We start from the raw sequence: 16,079 nt of genomic DNA, 5'->3' as shown, positions 1-16,079 counted from the left end.
AACTGATTCTGTTTGGTAAATAATTTTTTTTATATTCTTCATAAAAACTTCATCTCATATAATACTAACTTCTCAACATACAGAATCAATACAAATCTTAGCTGCTTCTTAGTGAGGCTCAAGGGAAAAAAATTCTTGAAGACCAACATAAGGAAGAATTGATTTTAAGATAGCGGCCGTGCATTTATAAAATTCTACCTGGAGGGCCTGCCCCGTGGCTCACTCGGGAGAGTGCGATGCTCCTCACCTTCAGCCGAGGAGGCGGAGCGCTACGACGACACGGCCACCTGCATGGAGGCCGTGAACGAGCATGGCACCAAGCTGTCCAACGAGGAGCTCAACCTGCTCTAGGGGGGCCTACAGGAACGTGGTAGGGGGCCGCAGGTCGGCCTGGAGGGTCATCTCGAGCATTGAGCAGAAGACCAACACCTCCGACAAGAAGATGCAGCTGATTAAGGATTCTTGGGAGCAAGTGGAGTCCGACCTGAGATCCACCTAGCCGAGCTGAGATCCTGGAATTGTTGGATTAGTACTTAGTAGCCAATGCAACTAATCCAGAGAGTAAAGTCTTCTATCCGAAAATGAAGGGAGATTACTTCGGGTACCTTGCTGAACTTGCATGTGGTGATGATCGAAAGCAATCGATAGATAATTCCCAAGGAGCTTACCAAGAGGCATTTGATATAAGCCAGAAAAAGATGCAACCCACACACCCAATCCTTCTGGGACTGGCTCTTCACTTTTCTGTATTTTACTGTGAGATCCTTAATAACCCAGAGCTTGCCTGCACATTGGCGGAAATGGCTTTTGATGAGGCCCATGCAGAACTTGATACACTGATGAAGACTCATACAAAGACAGCAGCCTCATCGTGCAGTTGCTTAGGGACCCCCTAACATTATGGACATCAGACAATGCAGGAGAAGTAAGTGACGCAGCAGAAGGGGCCGAAAACTAAATGCATACAGGGTGTCATCTTTCTTTCCTTCTAGAAACCTTTTAATACATATCCATTCCTTACTCCAGTTGGATGTCCCATTGCAAAGAAACCCATTCATGTGTATGGAATCAACTATTTATAGTCTTTTTCACACTGCAGCTTTGGGAAAACTCCATTCCTTGATTTGTTTGCCTTGGCCTTCCTGGTGTGCAGTTACTGCTGTAGAAAAGTATTAATAGCATCATTTCATATAAACATAAGTAACTTCCAAACACTTATGCAGAAGACTAAAAATGTATTTGGTATTTAAGTAATCTGAACTGGTTCTGCAAGTGACTGTGTTTTGTATTACTGTGAAGATATGAAAACGTAGTTAATTACAATTTAAAGAGTGTTCTACATAACTCCTTAATTTCTACATTCCCTCTCTTGCTCTTCTTTGCAGGGTTCCTTTCAGTAAGCAACTTTTCCATGCTCTTGATGTATTCCTTTTTAGTAGGAATCCAAAAGTATCCGATTGAATGGAAAAGCATTTGACATTTCTGGGCTGGAGTCACAAATTGAAATGGCTCCTATATCATATATTTTGGATGTTATGTATATCTTATTCACTGTTCATTTGCTGCTGTTTAAGTTGACAACTTCCCCTCCCAATAAAAATTCACTTAACACCTCCTGCCTTTGTAATTCTGATATTCACTTTACTGTGTAATAGAAGTAGCATGTTGCTGCCAGACTACAGCATTGCTTTTGGCAAATTAAAGTGCATGCCATTTCTTAATACACTAGAAAGGGGAAATAAATTAAAGCACACAAGTCCAAGTCTAAAACTTTAGTACTTTTCCATGCAGATTTGTGCACATGTGAGAGGGTGTCCAGTTTGTCTAGTGATTGTTATTTAGAGAGTTGGACCACTATTGTGTGTTGCTAATCATTGACTGTAGTCCCAGAAAAGCCTTGTGAAAATTTTTTTTATTTCCTTTTTGTCTTTTTTTGTGTCCGGCAACGGATCGCAACCCTCAGTGTCGCGCCCGTACCGGACTGGGACCGGCAACGGGATCACACTGGCAATGGGATCACAACCCTCGGTGTTGCTCCCACACCTCGCTCAGCCAGTGAGCGGGAACCGGTCTGTATGTGGGATCCGAACCCTCGGCGGGAGCGCCACCGCGCTTCCCAAGCGGCACACTGTAGCAGTGCGCCACCGGGCCGGCCCCAGTTAGGAATTTTTAAGTAGCCCAAAGAGACTACAGCATAAAGTTTGAGTGTAGAGGTTATGAAGTAAAAGGCCAGAAAGAGGCCACACTTCAAAGATCCTTTAATGCCCCCCCAAAGAATTGCAACTTGATGCAAATACAGAGGGGAAAACGTTCAGTTTTTAGGCAGCCAACTAACACGGCCATGTGTTTCAGAAAGTTTATTCTAATGACCATATGAAGAAGATACGAGGCAGGGGACAAATCAGGAGTCCTTTCACTAGCAGAAAAAACTAGAAGTTTTGAAAATTTGTGAGTCATTTTGAATATCACTATGTCTATTAGTTACATATTCCTTTTAATATTCATTTTATAAGTTTCTGCATTAATTTATATGATGTTTTATGTTAAGATGTTAATAAAAGTTTATTCTAAAAAAAAAATTGCCAGCACGATGATGCCCCTTTTGGATGTATTATTCTAAATACAAAGTTTATTTGGAATCAAACGTTCAGTTTTTAGGCAGCCAACTAACACGGCCATGTGTTTCAGAAAGTTTATTCTAATAACCATATGAAGAAGATACGAGGCAGGGGACAAATCAGGAGTCCTTTCACTAGCAGAAAAAACTAGCAGTTTTGAAAATTTGTGAGTCATTTTGAATATCACTATGTCTATTAGTTACATATTCCTTTTAATATGCATTTTATAAGTTTCTGCATTAATTTATATGATGTTTTATGTTAAGATGTTAATAAAAGTTTATTCTAAAAAAAAAAAATTGCCAGCACGATGATGCCCCTTTTGAATGTATTATTCTAAATACAAAGTTTATTTGGAATCTGACTTGCGAGAAGCTTGCTATGCTGTAAAGTGAGGTACACAGGCATTTAGTTAAAGTAGCAAAAAAATCCTGTTTTCTTGTGTGCATCTCAGTTCAATGCACTTTCATACATCACCTCAACATTTTCTTTGTTCACCATGGGCAGATGACTGGATACATATTGTGGTAGTCGCAAATGCATGTATTTTTCAGAGGAAAATAATTCCTTTATGAAAATTTTAAATTATAAATTTGGGTAGATAACCTTAAAAAACGAAAGGTGGGTGAGGGAAATGAAAGAATACATTAAAATACATTTTTATTATAGTGGGGATAAGTAGAAACATAATTTTGGTTTTTATCCTATTCAGAATATAACTGACAAAGAGGTAAATGACAAGGAGACTATAAAATAATTGTAGATCTAAAAGTGAACATGTATTGTAATGTCTAATTGAATATCTTAAGGATGGATTACATACACAAGCCAAACCGTGGAACGCTTAACTTTGAGACAAACCTTGTACTTTTGTGCCCTCCAGTGGCAATTTGAAGAATTGACCCATTTTCATAGAATTGGTCAAGGAACGCGAGGTAGAGGATAATCCAATGGTATAGGACGTGTGCAAACTGTACCCCTGAGACCCTGAGAATATTTCCTTTTCTTACCTCATCTAACTTAAGGCAGAAGAGAGCTAGTAAACTTTGGAGATTCTTCAGACTGCTTCCAAGAATGCAAACCAACTATTGGTTTGGAATATAGACGGTTCTGTTGATCATTCTTCAGTATAGTTTTCCAAATCACCTTTCCAACAAGGGATTGACAAGCACAGAATGGAGGCTTAAATTTTCACCTTACTCAGAGGAATCATGCATGCATGGGACACAGATGACACTAAACCTCTGACCCGGGGGGAGAGGGGGGGGGCGCAGGCCTTTCAGTTACCAGGCTCCTGGACTTGGGATCCTTTGAGAAACCAGCAGATAGCTACCAGAATGCCAGGGAAATAATTTCACATGGATTTTGCAAGATCCGCAAAACCAAATTACACTAGCAGAGCAAGGAGATTTGCTATAAAATTTTAACTGACCAGTCATAGTTAGATGGAATATCCAAAACAGAAAAACACTTGTTTATTGAAACTGAAATTACCTGTTTTTTCATCTTTACCTTTCAGTACTAGTTTAGCCCCAGAATTAGATGTGGTTAGTAGAGCAAGGTCTGCAGAGCATCTTAGATTGACTTTTACTCCTCTTCCAAACGTGGCTGGAATTAGATACATTTCTGGTGCCATTTCTCCTATGCCCTTAGAGGGAATTGCGCCTTTGGCCTTTACATAGATCTAGGCGTTCTTTACAATCACTTTGTAGTCCTGTTGTTAGAATTAAATGGATTGAAATAGCTCTAAATTTTCAAAATAGTTTTACTTAAACCCAACGACTACTTAAGTATTTACACAATTCTTAAAAAAAATCTCTCCAGCTTTTCACAAATGAAAGCTTTCGTTTACTAGACAGATAATTCCTTTTAACAAGTGAGTTCAGATGCAGCAGCGAAGTGAATTTAATAGCCTGAGATCCTGTTTCACTTCCTGAGACAGATCCTATAAATTGCATTCTATGTGCCCTTCCACTTCCTGTCCTCAATAATGATGATGCATAAAAACAGCTGTTGTGTGGGAACTGTTCAGAGCAATGTTTCTCAAAGCACAGGTCATGGAAGGGTGGTTATGTAGGCCCTGTTTCCCTTTCTTCCAAAATAGCACCCAAGGCTCTTCTGACCTTGCTTCCTTCCACCTCTGAGTTATAAGCTTATGAGGAGTAAGTTTATCCTACTTCCTTTTGTTGTATTTATTTTTAATTGGGGAGGAATAAATACATAATTCTGGAAGAGGCTAGACTTCTCTCGAGAGATCAGCTGGGTAAAATATATGCATGCTGACTTCTCTTGGTTAGAAGATTAGCATCAAATGACTCTCTTAGTCTAGGAACTATAGCAAACCACATCACTCTTTTTTATATTTTAATACACTTTATTTCTAACCTATCTCCAAATGGTATATAGAAAGATTTAGATGTAATTGTTCAGTGTGATATTATAGAAACAACAAGCAAACATTAACCTGGGTTTATAGTTACTCAAATGGCAAGGATTAAACAATGTACAGTGGATTTGCAAATATACTGCCTATTATAGTGGATCAGAGAAAATAGAAACGAGGTGCAGTGGTGGCTTGAGGCACCTGATGCAAACGCACTACCTGGAAGGTAAAGCAGGTAAAGCAGGCACCTGCTTTGTCGGTAGCCCAGACACTATGACAAAGGATATTTAATAACAGTGTTGCCAGCACTTCTCTTCCTTCCTCCTTTACTTTGTAGTTGTAATTTGCATGAAAAATGAAATTGCTATTTTGCCTTTCATTCCAATGACTTCTCTCAGGAAATTCATGGTTTAGAAAAATCGATGGGAGTTGTTTTTTTTTTTTTTTTTTGAAAAACAGGATGAACTAGGGATTCTTAACAGCTGACAGCCATCACAGGGGTTGCTCTTTCTCCTGGCATGACAATCACAAGCACAAGGCCACAGAGAAAAAAGCAGAATCCAATAAATTCTCATGAAAAGCAACAAGAAGACAACAGAAAGGATAGGCAAAAGTTATTAAATAATTTTTAGGATCTTTTTTTTTTAAAGTCTTATCAAGTCTGACAATTCTTTTTTGATTGAATACAAAGATAGCCAATCATACGAATAGTTGCAATACAAAATTTTGGATCACAGCAGCTGAGGCAGTATTCTCTTAACCTAAAAAGAAGTTTTAACTTCTACACGATTTGGATTATTCTAATTTTAGAATTATACATTTATTGCTTTTGAAAATATTTTGTTGCAAAAATAAGCGATTGTTTTTATCCTTAAATTAAAAATACATAGAGATTAAGACACATTATCAAGTGAATTTCCCTTCTGGTACCTTTCAAGTGTTTGATGCATAATAGGACCATCACAATTTTCAAGTTCTCCCATGAAATGCAGTTGGTGTTTATGAGTCTTATATTCATTAATTAATACTTTATTTTATTGTTTTTTAAAGTCTAGTCAAGTGAAGCAGTGGGAGTTATTAATTAGTATTTTCAACTAGACTGTTTAACCAAAATATAGTTTAATGTTAATAATTTCATTTTCCTTGAGCAAGATATGAGACACTATTTCTTGTCTCTGTGCTCAACCAAAATGAAATTCAACAGAAGTTAGAGAAGCTACAGATAAATTATAACACACATATTTAAAAATGAAACAAAAAGAAAAAAAGAAAAAGAACGAACGAAGCATATCCCTCTGTGAGACTTCTTTGTTGCCATGGCGAGCATTTCTATAAGGAACACTTCCTTTCTGAGTTCACACTTGAGGTAAGTGGGTCATCAGACGTTTACATACAAAGATGAATAGATTTTGAGCTCGGAGTCTTTGATTAGCCATGTGTAACACATTTACAAGCTTATGAAAATTAGAAAAGTCATGGGAAAATAAATTAACTGAAAAGAGTAACAATGATTGATAAATTAAAAAATGTAATTATACTGTGTTTTCCCTCAGTTTACAAACTGTCTAGGTAAGTGTTCAATAATCCTTTGAGTCTAAATGCCTTGACTGATAATCTAGAATAGGATCAGGCAGAACCAGTGAGGTAGGAAATAAATATTAATAACAAATAATCTCAACATCCTACTTTACCTATTCACTTATTTTATTTATTTATGCCTCGCTCAGCCAGTGAGCGGGAACCGGTCTGTATGTGGGATCCGAACCCTCGGGCGGGAGCGCCGCCGCGCTTCCCAAGCGGCGCACTTATCCAGTGCGCCACTGGGCCGGCCCTATTCACTTATTATTTTCCTCCAATAATCTTTGTCCAGGGTTGCTAATGAACTACTAAACTGACGGATTTTTCTCACTACCTACTAACAAACAACATAATGCCTCAAGTGGCCTGTTAGAGAGAAGGAGGTGTAGCCAGGAAGAACCAAAATAATCCTCACACAGGCTAACAAAGTATTGAATACCAAGAATTAGGTGAAAAACACTCATCCTCTTCCTTGTTACTTTTTGTTGATCATGCAAGTGAATTTACATGTGAATACTGAGGGCCAAAAGAAATGGCTACTTCTGGGGCCAGCCCGTGGCTCACTTGGGAGAGTGTGGTGCTGATAACACCAAGGCCACAGGTTCGGATCCCTATGTAAGGATGGCCGGTTAGCTCACTTGGGAGAGCGTGGTGCTGACAACACCAAGTCAAGGTTTCGGATCCCCTTGTTGGTCATCTTTAAAAAAAAAGAAAGAAAGAAAGAAATGGCTACTTCTTACCCTCTTTGCTATGAAGTACTGGGCATATTTATGATTATTCTCCCAGGAGCAAACTATGCCAGAGGTCTTAAAATATTGCAAATGAACGGGGTGAAAAAAGTTCCCATTCATTTTTCTAAAGTAATTTAATAAATTCCCTTGGAGAAAAAGAAAGGTTAAAAGTTGGAAGGTCACCTTCAGGTCATACATCTCAAATCATGCGATTTTTGTAAACAAGTAAAGCAAAACAGACTCCATTTTGGGGGATCCCTTCCAGTTACCAGACTGAAAAAAAAAATGACACTGGTTCCACTTAACTACAGAACAAAGTTGAGAAGCCTGCGTCTAGTGTTCAGCATCTTCTAGGGTGTGGTCTCAGTGCCATGGAGCCCCATTGCTGAGTCAGTTGTTTGCTAAGTATTTTCAGCAGTTTGCAGGAGGCAGGCCGTATTCACACGCTGCTGCAGACTCCCCTCAAAGTGCTGCTTGCATTTTATTCACACCGCAGTTTAGTTTTTTGTGACTCCGTCTACACCTAGTCATTTACCTTACTGTCCATTTTATTCATTCTGGACACAGACTGTATTAGTCTGTTTCTGTTACTTATAACAAAATACTTGGAATTGGGTGATTTACAAAGAAAAAGAAATTTATTGCTTACAGTTTTCTGTGGCTGGTAATTCGAAAGTCCAAGGAACACATCTGGCAGTGGTGACAATGACCCAGGGTTCTCATGTTGCATCACAGTGGAAGCAGAGAGAGACTAACCTCCTCATGCACTCTCCTTTTAAAGCCCTCCCAACCACGCACCTGACCACCATTATTAATCCACTCACTAGGCATGGTCCTACGATCTAATCACCTCCTCACGGACTCACCTTTCAATTATCACAAAAGAATTTCCCACCCTCTTAACACTGTCACAGTGGAGATCAAGTTTGGGGGGACACTCAATCCAAGGCGTTCACCTTTCTCCTGTCATCTTGCCCTTTTCTATCCAATAGCAACTAATCAAATGTTGACTGAGGAGAATTAGACTGATTTCATATTGGTCTTATGTATTATGATCATAAAAACCATCCTGAATCTCGGATAATAATTCCGTAGTGTTAGAATTCATAAGATTAGTTATTAGCTGATAGTCCTCTAAATGCCGTCTTAAGCAGGTGCAGGCATAAACTCAGTGAGTGCAGATGTGCTACACAGCTGGCTCGTGGGGCAACCTCTTCTCTGTAGGCAGTGACCTGACTTAGATCTCTCACTGAAGAGTGAGAGAGTGGAGAGTGAGAAGGGAAGATACAGTGGAGATCTGCTTCTGGGTTATACAGAGAATTAACACATTTTTATTCATTAATTGTTTGTTGAGATTCTTATGTTCAAGGGTAGTTGATTTCCCTTAGCAGGATCCAATCTACCTTCTTTGCATGGCACATAAGTCCCTCTCTGTGATGTCCCCAAACAACTTCTCTTTTCATTCCCACCTTGCACAAAGCTTTGCCCAGCTGCTTTTGGAATTCTGTGGGCATCGAGTCTCACCCTTTTTATTACATGCTTCCCCCTTCCTGCCTGGGACGCTCTTCCTTGTTCATTTGCCAAACTCTCAACCACCCTACTTGAGTGTCTCTTCCTTCATATAGTGCCAGGTGGAGATGAGTGCTGTTGAAGGACAAGGAGACAGAGAGTGACAAGGGTGCCATTGTAGATGAGGTAGAAGAAATAAATCCAGGGAGCAAGGTTCTCCTCTGAGGGCAGAGGACCAGTATGTATGGAGGCCATAAGACGGGAATATTCTTATCGTATTTGAGGGCTGCCAAGGAGGCCAACAGAGCTGGAGTGCAGTGACCCAACAGCACAAGTGGTTGTGAATGACGTGTGAAAGGGAGCCAGGGCTCAAGTCATCAATGGCCTGGTAGACCATAGTGGGGATTTGTCATTTTATTGTAAATGCTAAGGAAGCCATTGAAGAGTTAAACACTGGGAAATGACATGATCTGATTTGTATTTTAAGGGGTCACTTTGATTCTTTGTGTAGGACAAAGTGGAAGGTTCTAGAATGGAAGCAGATAGACCAATTAAGAGGCTCTTGCAGTTGTCCAGGTCAGAGATGAATGTGGTTTGGAATCGGGTGGTAGCATTGAAGAGATGAGAAGTGGCTGGTTTGGGGATATGATTTGAAGGAGAATTGACTGTGTTTGTTAATGAATGAATATGGGGTTTGAGAGCAGAAGGAGAATCAGAGTGAAGTTAATGATTTCGTCTGAGCTGGTGAATGATGATAATGTTGCAGGGATGGAGGAAGATTATAAAAGGAGCAGGTGTGCCCTGAGGGTTTGAGAGCAGAAGGAGAATCAGAGTGAAGTTAATGATTTCGTCTGAGCTGGTGAATGACGATAATGTTGCAGGGATGGAGGAAGATTATAAAAGGAGCAGGTGTGCCCTGGTAGGGGTAGGGTGGAGGTGGCTGAGGCAGAAATCAAGACTTAAGTTTGGGTTGATCTTAAAACATCCACAATAGACTAGGAAGACACATGTGGCACCTCTCTCTAATATTATCCACAAAATACTTGATGACCTTCCTTTATAAATTGATTATGCAATCTTTGGAGGTGAATTCTAAACTGTAATATCTCTAAGGTTGTAATCATATAATCTGCTCTAAATTAAAGGCTGCCTTAGAGACTGGAATAATCCTTTTCTCTTCAACCTGTAGAAGGATTCCCCTCACCCACCTTCACCATTTGACTGAAGGTTTACTTTTATTTCTAGTCCCTAACATTAGAAGGCATCCAATGGCTTTTGAATGAATGAATGAGTCACAACTGGAACTTTATAAAGAGATCCTTTCAGTCATTAAGAAAGAATATTTAAAAGCAATTGTTACTGTTATGCTCAAAGGGGAAAAGCAGATTCACATCTGAAAGCAAACCTCCTAAACACAAGTACGATTTCCAGTTAATGTTCGTGTCTTTCTTCCATTGTTCTTGCTTAGCCCCCACATCGTCTCAGAAAGGAGACATTATGTCTTTCTCAGGTCATTGATCTATACCAATTTGTAGCCCTGCTCTGTTGGCTACGTTGGTTCATAAGAGAGAGTCATGGAGGTAGAGCAAAGGACCAGGGATGGGGTATCACAGGAAGAGACTTCATATTACAATATTTACATGGAGGATTATGTAAGCGAGTTTCCCTTGTGTTAGTTAAATAGTTAAGAAAAAAAAGACACAATCCAATTCAAATAATAATAATTAACTGAAGAACTAAAATTAAAAATTAATCACCAATAAAAATAAACAGCAGGCACACGTATACTTTAGAGGCTTACTGTGGGCAAAGTGGTAGAATAGACAGAAATATGAAAAGTGATCACTGTTCTCAAAGAACTTATAATCTAATCAGATTGAAATGTCATGCAAAGCAAGGCTGGGCCCAGTAACTGAAGAAGACACTAAGAACAGTAGGAACTCAGAGGAACACAAAGAAGTCTAGAAAGGAGGATTTGGAACAGGAGTTGGATCCAGGAATGGGTGTGAAAGGCAGGAAGAGGGTATGCGAGGTGTGGAAATGGCACATCTAAAGGAATGGCCACAGGAATGTGTGTGACCAAGTGGGCAACAAATTTGACTTGATGTATCTGTTTTTCAAATCACATCCATCCAATCTTACTTATTTCTTGTTTGCAGATTTTCTTTTTTGCAAAAACAATGAAAACTCGACTTTATTTCAATAGCCGATTCTATGAACTCAGCTGGAGTCAAACTCTCTCTTCCTTTTTTCAATATTCTCAAGTGATTTGTATATATGGTACTTCCTCTACAAACTTAAAATCAATTTAAAACTAGTAACTGTGTGCTATTTGATTTAAAACCCTTTTAGTACAGCCAGCACAAAATCTTGCAATTAGTAAGATGCTTAATGAATGTAATTCATAAATCTGAAATAGTCACGTGCAGAACTGAAATAAGTGAATTATGAAACTCACTTTCGTGTTTGTTTTGTTGGTTCACTTAATTGAATACTTATATTAATTATTCAATTATTGTGAACTAATAAATTATTACTACAGTGGATAATGAATGAATTAATACACAGCTAAAATGTAAAGAACATGTGTATATTAGTTTTCTAGGGCTGCTGTAACAAATTACTAAAAACTAGGTGGCCTAAAGCAAGAAGAATGTATTCTCCAAGTCTACTGGAGGTTAGGAATTCAAAATCAAGGTGTTGGCAGGGCCATGCTCTCTCTGAACGCTCCAGAAAAAAAAATCCTTCCTTGCCTCATCCTGGCTTCTGGTGGTTGTTGGCAATGCACGGTACTCCTTGCTTGTGGCTACGTTACTCCAGTTTCTGCCTCCACATTCACATGGCTGTCTTTCCTCTGCATGTGTCTGTGTCCTCACATGGCCTTCTTAAAAGGACAATAGTCATTGGATTTAGGCCTACCTAATCCAGTATGACCTCATCTTAACTAATTATATCTACAAAGAGCCCATTTCCAAATGAGATCACATTCTAAGGTTCTTGTTGAAATATATTTTACCATAATGGGACACAATTAGTACTCGGATACTAAGTATGCTGTGGAAGCCAGATTCTGAAGATGGCTTCTGATGATCCTCACCTCCTGGTATTCATATCCTTTCGTAGTCCTCTTCCACGTTCAATCATGGGTGACCTGTGATCAATAAAATACTATGGAGGTGACATTATATATCTGATGCTAGGCTGTAGAAGACATTGTGGTTTCTACCTTGGACTCTTTGGGGATGTTCACTCTGAGATGAGATAGTCACCGTGTCACGAGGACACTCCAGGAGCCTACGGAGTGGCCCATATGGATAGGAAACGAAGCTTCCTGCCAACAGCTGTCACCAACTTGCTAACCACATGAGTGAGCTACCTTGGGATGGGATCCTCTTGCCCTAGGCAAGCCTTCAGCTGACTCTAGCCCCAGCTGACAGCTGAACTGCAACTTCATGAGCAACCCCAAGATAAAACTGCCCAGCTAAGCCACTCCTACACATCAGACCCATATGAACTTTGAGATAATAAATATTTAAAACAATAAATTTTCAAAACATTAAATTGTTTTAAGCCATTAAGTATTGGGGTAGTTTATTATTTGGTATTACATAACTAATACATATTTTGGTTCCTGAGAGTATGGTGCTGCCACAACAACACCTAAAACGTGGGGGAGAAAGTGGAATAGGGAAGTGGGCAGAAGCTGGAAGAGTGTAGAGGCTTTGAAGGGACTGTTGGTAGCAGGAGCCTGATGGCCTGTGAGGAAGCTGCCAATGAGGGCTTAAAGAAAAGTGAGGAAAACGTTACTGGAAACCAGAGGAAAGGGAGCTCTTGTGATGTGGTAGCAGAAAGTATAGCAACACTGTCACCTGGGGTAACATGGAAAGTAGAAATGTGTCTAGGGAAAGGGGTAATCTAGCTAAGGAGGCATTCTTCAGGTGAAGTATTGGAGGTATAGCTTGCTTCCTTCCTATTGCCTGTGGAAAACGTGATATGAAAGAAATGTTAAACAAAGGACTGTCAAGCTTAAAACTTGATGGCTTTAATAATTCTCAGCCTCTCTAGATGGCAAACAATGCTAAAATTAAGAAGTGGCAACAATCAAATCCAGGGTATTGTAAGAAAAACATGATAGAAATATTAGGCTAAATTTATGGCTGTGAGATCTTTTGTTATGACCGCAGAAATAATTTAAAGCACTGCCTCAGAGAACTATTTAGTTAGACAATGGGATTTCTAGAAAGCTTAAGGGGTTCTCCCTGTGCAGCTTCCACAGAAGCTCAAAGGTGAGGGGAACTTATGTCAACGAGATTCGTGGTTGTGGCTTTTATCTTATGGAACATACTGCAGTAGAATTCTTCAGAGACCCACAAAGTCTCTAAGAGGATCCTAGTGACCAAACATCACCAGCCTGGACTGAAATGGGCAGAGGTGGCACAAAATGAAAATAGGCCTTTGGAACCCAAAATTTCTTCAGGCAAGAAGCAGACTGTGAAAGCTATTCAGCTTCAAACATGAGCAAGCTTTCATGCCCAAAATTTCTTCAGGCAAGAAGCAGACTGTGAAAGCTATTCAGCTTCAAACATGAGCAAGGAGCATGTTTCCTTTCAAACATGAAAAGGAAAAATGACTTAGAGGGAAAAACACACAACAATACAGAAGGCAGAGAAAAAAGCTTCAGAGAGTTATTTTCAAGCCTTTAATCCTAATTAAGGAACTTCCAGCCTGTTTTCTGCTGCCACAATTCATAATTGCTATGGCCCCGTGAGTGTGTGTCTGGGGTGGGGGTGGGGGACAGATAAGTTGTCATTTTAATTCATGTGGCTTCAGATCTAGAAGAATCATACTCAAAGAATTGTACTCAAGGAACCCTGTTTAAGGAGTTTCATCTACACCTGAATCTGATTATATGATGAGATTCTGGACTTAAAGCTGGCGCTATAATGGAGTGAGACTTCTGCAGGTGGCATTTTGTATGTGGGGCAGTGTGAACCATTGGGGAACCCAGCTTCTAAGAGGCCCCCAATGATGCTCACTTTCTAATGTTTATGCCCTCATGTGGTTTCCTCTCACATCGAATTATTGCTGCCCACGTGACCAACAGAATACTGTGCAGGCAATGAGTGTGTGACTTCTGAGGGTGGGTTATAAAGACATGTGGCCTCTGCCTTACTCTCTGAGATTTCTTTCTTTGTGAGTAAGCCAGTCACCATATCGTGACAACTTGTGGAGAAGCTGACATGGTGAGAAACTGGGTCCCCCTGCTAAGAACTAGCAGCAGCTTCCAACCTGGTGACTGAGCCACCTTGGAACTGGATGCTCAGTCCTAGTCAAGCTTCAGATGACTATAGCCCCAGATGACATTTGATGACAGACTCCAAGACAGAACTGCCCAACTAAGCTACTCCCAAATTCTTTCCTCAGAGAAAGTATAAAATAATAAGTGTTTATAGTTGTTTTCAAGCCAATAAATGTTATGTAGCATTAGATAAATAATGTATAATCTTTATTAAAACCTAATATAGAAATCATGATGAATAAATATTCTACAGTAAATTTTATTTCAAAAAACTAAGTCAACGTATCTTTCTTTTTTTTATTTGTTTTATTTTCCTACTACTTAATGTGAAGGTAAGATTGTTTACATAGGGCCGGCCCGGTGGCGCACTGGAGAGGGCGGCGCTCCCGCCGAGGGTTCGGATCCCATGTGGAGACCGGTTCCTGCTCACTGGCTGAGCGTGGTGTGGGCGCAACACCAAGGGTTGCAATCCCGTTGCCGGTCAGTAAAAAAAGACAAAAAGGAAAAAAAAAAAAAAAGATTGTTTACATAGCACCATATTTCATTGTACTTAATTTTCTGCATATAAAACCTGAAGATAGAAACTCTATTCAAAACATTTCAAAAAGAAAACCTGAATATGAGTTCTAGGTATTGAGTTGTATTCATTTTTAAATAATGCAAGTATTCACATCAGTATTTACTAAGTGAGGAAATTAAATCAATAAATGAGGGGAGTTGTAACATCAGATTTATTTACTTGATTCTCACAAAAAGACTACAATAAAATCATTTGAAATGAGACCTTTTAAAAATAAACAAATATGTATTGAATGCCTACTATAGGCTTAACATTTCTGAATATTGTAATAAATGCAAAATGAGACATAGTTTCTTTCTTCCAGGTGCCTTTATTCTCATTAAAAAGCAAAAAAAAAAAAGCTAGCACATGCTAAAAATTTCATGAAAATTAAAGGAGATTTTTGTGCTATTGGGTCAAGTACTATCAGAACTCAGGAAACTTGGGAAATAAAACTGAAGCAGAGTTGGTTTGTGTTCATGAAAAAGGTTTGCAGAGTTTGATAAATGTCACTTTATTTATGTTGGACCTTATAGTCTGATAGGGGTGGACATGAGGGCATTCAGTCAGCAGCCGCCCCCGTCCTCCCAGACTCAGGGGAATTTTGTGAATGGGTAAGGAGGCCTTGCCTTCCAGTAAACATTCCTTGATGTTCCCTCAGAGTTGCCACCTTGGTGACTTACTTCCCCTGATGATACCAGCAGGGGTGAGACTTTTTAGAAGTTAGAATAGTTCACCCATGGGAACAGCACATTTTTCCTCATGCAGAAAATTAGCTCGCTTCTGCCCCTTTCCTGTTTGGCTCTGCACGGGTGTCTTCTGGGAATAATGGGAGTCCAGAAAGGAATGATTTTTAGTCTCCTAATAATGCAAGTGAACCAAAAGCCATTCTGTACCCCATCCTTAAATTCCAAAGTTACTATAATCACATGAATTTCTATTTATATTCATGGTATTTTATATTTCACAATCTTTCATTTGCTTATAAATATTTATTGATACAATTTTTCACCATTGGAAACATTAAACAGGAATGAGAATACAGGACTTTCTAGACAGGTAACTAGACGGATACATAAAGAGACAGATGGTAGATGAGAATCAGGTCGTGGTTTACAGCATTGCTTCTAGACACAGGCTGCCTCCTATAAAACCCAGTAAAACTCTCTGTAAGCCGTGTGACCTTGGAAAGATAATAAACTGTCTTTGATTCAGTTTCCTCGTGGAGAGGTTATTTCTTGGGAGCATTAAATGACAATAAGTATAAACGGATTTAGAATAATGTCTACTACATGTTATGCAGTCATTAAATAAAACAGCTGTTTGTGTTTGTTGATGTTGATAGAAAAATATATTGCCTTGAAGTTATATGTTAGTTTATCTCACCTTTGCCTTATCTTCA

At 39.3% G+C, this 16,079-nt stretch overlaps 1 pseudogene; it reads left to right on the top strand.

Moving 5' to 3' along the window:
* Positions 1-258: 258 nt before the first annotated feature.
* Positions 259-958, top strand: LOC103607996 (annotated as a pseudogene).
* The last annotated feature ends 15,121 nt before the right edge of the window (positions 959-16,079 follow it).

Source organism: Galeopterus variegatus, unplaced genomic scaffold, assembly GCF_000696425.1.
Source record: "Galeopterus variegatus unplaced genomic scaffold, G_variegatus-3.0.2 Scaffold7927, whole genome shotgun sequence".
NCBI classification, from domain to species: Eukaryota; Metazoa; Chordata; class Mammalia; order Dermoptera; family Cynocephalidae; genus Galeopterus; species Galeopterus variegatus.
This window is presented reverse-complemented; position numbering and strand designations above follow the sequence as displayed.